The sequence below is a fragment of the Orcinus orca genome, chromosome 7 (assembly GCF_937001465.1).
Source record: "Orcinus orca chromosome 7, mOrcOrc1.1, whole genome shotgun sequence".
Lineage (NCBI taxonomy): Eukaryota > Metazoa > Chordata > Mammalia > Artiodactyla > Delphinidae > Orcinus > Orcinus orca.
The window spans coordinates 38,476,067-38,480,615 of record NC_064565.1 but is presented as its reverse complement, the minus strand read 5'-3'; the positions used below and the strand labels follow the sequence as shown (position 1 = coordinate 38,480,615).

The 4,549-nt window shown below is 38.1% G+C and overlaps 1 pseudogene; it reads right to left on the bottom strand.

Annotated features, from left to right (window-relative positions):
• Positions 1-3,526: 3,526 nt before the first annotated feature.
• LOC101284486 (60S ribosomal protein L26-like) lies at positions 3,527-3,962 on the bottom strand (annotated as a pseudogene).
• Positions 3,963-4,549: the final 587 nt, after the last annotated feature.

Below are 4,549 nucleotides of genomic sequence, written 5' to 3'. Positions count from 1 at the left end.
GCATCGGCAGGCGGACTCTCAACCACTGTGCCACCAGGGAAGCCCTCCAGTAGTGTTTTAACATTTCTTATTAAGTTTATTAATGTGCCTTTCATCTTTTTTCTTTTTTTAAATGAGTACTTGAATCCATTATATATTCATGCCATTTGTTGTCTTTTGTGTATTAATTTTGTGCCCCACTACCTTGCTAAATAGCTTTTTGGTTGAATCTCTTGAGTTTTCTAGGTATATAATCATAATACTTAGCTGGATGAATCCTAATGGATGCTGTGGAGAAGGAGAAATTGGGCTTTTCAGTTTAGTGCATGGAAGTTCCTTCTGACAAATCTCAAGAATGACAAATATGGACACATTATGGACTCTTTGATACTCTAGACCAGACCAGGTAATGCCCAGTATTCAAAAGCTGTAGGATCGTTTTAGGAAGAATTTACTGGAATAAGGATTGTTTTCAAACAAATAATTCATTATCTTTTTGTTTTGTTTTGTTTTTTGTTTGGGGGGGGTGGTTTGCGGTACGCGGGCCTCTCACTGTTGTGGCCTCTCCCGTTGTGGAGCACAGGCTCTGGACACGCAGGCTCAGTGGCTGTGGCTCACGGGCCCAGCCGCTCCACGGCATGTGGGATCCTCCCAGACCAGGGCACGAACCCGTGTCCCCTGCATCGGCAGGCGGACTCTCAACCACTGCGCCACCAGGGAAGCCCCCATTATTATCTTAATCTCAGTTATCATAATTGTCATCACATGTTACATGTAAATATAACTTGTATTGAAAAATTAACTAAGATAAAGCTACCTATTTGTTACCACCATTGTTATTACCAAAAATTTCAAAGATATCTCTAGGATATCTATGTAAGGTTCAATGGAGTTTAACTCTAATACAATATGGCAAAGAAAAAAATCCAGTTGTATGCAACTAACTGTCCATCAGTCTTGCAGTAGAATTTGTGGTTAAGTAGCCTAAATGAGTTGCTTAGTTTGTGATGGGCACAGAAAATCCTCCTTGCTGAAGTTACTAAACCCTCCTCACCTAACAATGATATCCTCTGTTGATCTTCAGGGCATGGTGTCTCATCTGTTTAGTCTGGCCTTTTATTTGACTTTCATTGACTTTGTGGCCAAGCCTGTTTTCTCTGTTTGATATGTTAACCCAAATATGTAGGTGAACTCAACCATTTAGTGATGGGCATGTAATTTTTAATAATAACACTTATTTTATTTGATAACAGAATGCAATTTTCACTAGTAAATGGAGAAGCAAATGTTTGACTTTTGAGTAATAGCTTGCTATCTTTTAGAGGAATTGTCCAACTGTCTTTTGCTAGGAAACACAGACTTCTGGTTGCTGAATTCCTGCTAACTTTTTTTTTTATATATATACAATGTTCAACCTTAGATTAGATATATACAACTTAAGGTCTTCTTAAAGTGCTTGCTAGGATATTAGCACCTTTTAGTGCTAGTTTCTGGAGAGCTGCAGCTGTCACCCAAGTCTTAGTACTGAGCTAGCCATAATAACATGAAATTTGGTGTGTTGAAGAATCTTCTCATTTGAGGTACATCACAAGTTGTCCATATTAGAAAAAATGTACACAGTCATACTGGGCTGTGTGTCAATGAATATAAAAGACGTGCAATAGAGGAACCAAAGATTGTGAATGTGTAGATTTGTACCTGTTGGCACTGAAATCCTGATTTGGTCTAGTAAATTCAACTTTATTGCCTTGTTTCTGCTTTGGTTGAATCTCAATATTTTACCTCTCATCTACAAAATTCTCTAAAAATAAAGCCAAGATATAAAATGCTTTTAAAATCCTAAATAAGTTTTATATAAATTTCAGTTTTCTCTGAGACATTACTTCTAAAATAAAACCAGTGAAACTTCAGAACAAATAACATGAAGAACTGACATCTTAAGTCACTATTCTGTGTGCACTGAGAGATGCTGGCACTTGGAATATTCTCATCATGCAAATCAAAACTACAATGAGATATCATCTCACACCGGTCAGAATGGCCATCATCAAAAAATCTAGAAACAATAAATGCTGGAGAGGGTGTGCAGAAAAGGGAACACTCTTGCACTGCTGGTGGGAATGTAAATTGATACAGCCACTATGGAGAACAGTATGGAGGTTCCTTAAAAAACTACAAATAGAACTACCATATGACCCAGCAATCCCACTACTGGGCATATACCCTGAGAAAATCATAATTCAAAAAGAGTCATGTACAAAAATGTTCTTTGCAGCTCTATTTACAATACCCAGGACAAGGAAGCAACCTAAGTGTCCATCATCGGATGAATGGATAAAGAAGATGTGGCACATATATACAATGGAATATTACTCAGCCATAGAAAGAAGCAAAATTGAGTTCTTTGTAGTGAGGTGGATGGACCTAGAGTCTGTCATACAGAGTGAAGTAAGTCAGAAAGAGAAAAATAAAAACTGTATGCTAACACGTATATATGGAATCTAAGAAAAAAAAAAAAGTCATGAAGAACCTAGGGGTAAGATGGGAATAAAGACACAGACTTACTAGAAAATGGACTTGAGAATATGGGGAGGAGGAAGGGTAAGCTGTGACAAAGTGAGAGAGTGGCATGGACATATATACACTACCAAACGTAAAATAGATAGCTAGTGGGAAGCAGCCGCATAGCACAGGGAGACCAGCTCGGTGCTCTGTGACCACCTAGAGGGGTGGGATAGGGAGGGTGGGAGGGAGGGAGACCCAAGAGGGAAGAGATATGGTAACATATGCATATGTATAACTGATTCACTTTGTTATAAAGCAGAAACTAACACACCATTGGAAAGCAATTATACTCCAATAAAGATGTTAAAAAAAAAATAGGGGGCTTCTTTTGGTTTCAAGTGTGAATTACTTATATAAATGTCCTTTTAGAACCTGTTTATGTAGAGACCATACGGGATGTTAGAAAATGTTTTCACTTATTTCACAGGCCATTTGATTTGCTAATATACTTAAGTTTCAATATTCAATAGTCATTCATGTAACCTTTTCTTTTATTGATGTGGTTTTGAAAAGTTTCAGGTACCTATGTGCAAATGCTTCTCAAGAACATTTCCTTGTCTCTGGGGTGTGCTATGACTTTTACCCTCTCTTTGTCTTTTTTCTGGATTATTTTTAAAACATAGTGGTTTTCAAACATAGTGCATGTTTCAGAGAAAAGAATAAGACTTGGAGAAGGGCAGAGGTAGAGATAAGCCCATGTTTCTTCACATGGCCAGCAAAAGGGCAAAGGAAGGCCTTCTCTACTATTTTATGATTGACCAAAACACTTTAAGAGAACACTTTAATAAAAAGGTCCCTAATTTTATTCCTGGAAGTCTTTGATTATCTCAGTCTTTTGGCCCAAACTGATAGCAAATCAACAAGCAAGAACTTGAAACAATTTCTCATCCTTTTGCACAGTGGGAGTATGGGGCAGCTGGTAGGGTTAGGGAGTTGTTGGTTTTTTTTTTTTCATTTTAGCAGGTATTGTATATAAATTACTTTATTCCCACATCTTCTCAATTGTTTCTTCCCTTTTTAAGCCCTTTTCCTCTCCTACTTGGCAAGATTTGGCTTTTCATCCAGAGATCTTTTTGCAACCTTTGTTCACTTTTAGCCTGTTGATAATCACCTTGCTGGGTTGAATGCCCACACGGACAGTTGTGCCACTGGCTTCTCCTGCTGCACACGTTCAGTGTAGATGATACATTTCTTCCTGTAAACTTGAACTGCTTTGCCAATTTGCTGACCTTTGTAGTGTCCTCACACAACCTGAACGTCATCATCCTTTCAGATGGACATGGGTTGGACATTGTACTTCTGTCTCAGCTCTTTGGAAAGAGGGAAAGACATAATCTTCCTGCGAAAGTGGGAAAGTGAGTTGAAATGCTTTTATGGTTCTTCCTCTGGTCACAAGTCACAAAGGGATTGAACTTCATTTTGGCTGTTGCTGCTTCGGTAATGACCACAACAGGGAAGAGAAGATGGAGTTTTCAGAGAAGTTTCTCTAACTGTAATCTCTTCATTTGTTTGAGTGTGCAGTTCTGCCTTTCTAATCTCTGGTCAGCCTTTTGCCTGACCTACTCAATGTTTTTCCTTTGAAAAGCTGGGATTTATAATTTTCACACACTTGGAATCCTAGTCAGGCATTTAGTTGCCCCTTTTAAAATTAAGGTTTGGTTTAATCTTTTTTGTTGCTGTTGCTGGTGGTAACTTTCTTTCTAAGTTTAAAGAGGCATGTTTTAGACATATTAGGAAGAGAATGGCCTCTGGAGTCAGACATGTCAGGGTCTGAACGTGTATTCCCCATGTACTGATTTTTCACTTCTTAAACTAGTTATATTACATGTCACATGTAAGTTGGTTGTAATAAGAATTGGTCTTATTACCATAAGACCACAGGTCTTATGTGATTGCACATAGGATCTGCTATGAAAATTCACTGACATCACACTTGTAAAGTACTACCCAGAGCCTAACACATGAGTAACACGTTGTACACATGAGATTTCTTAAAATTTATTTG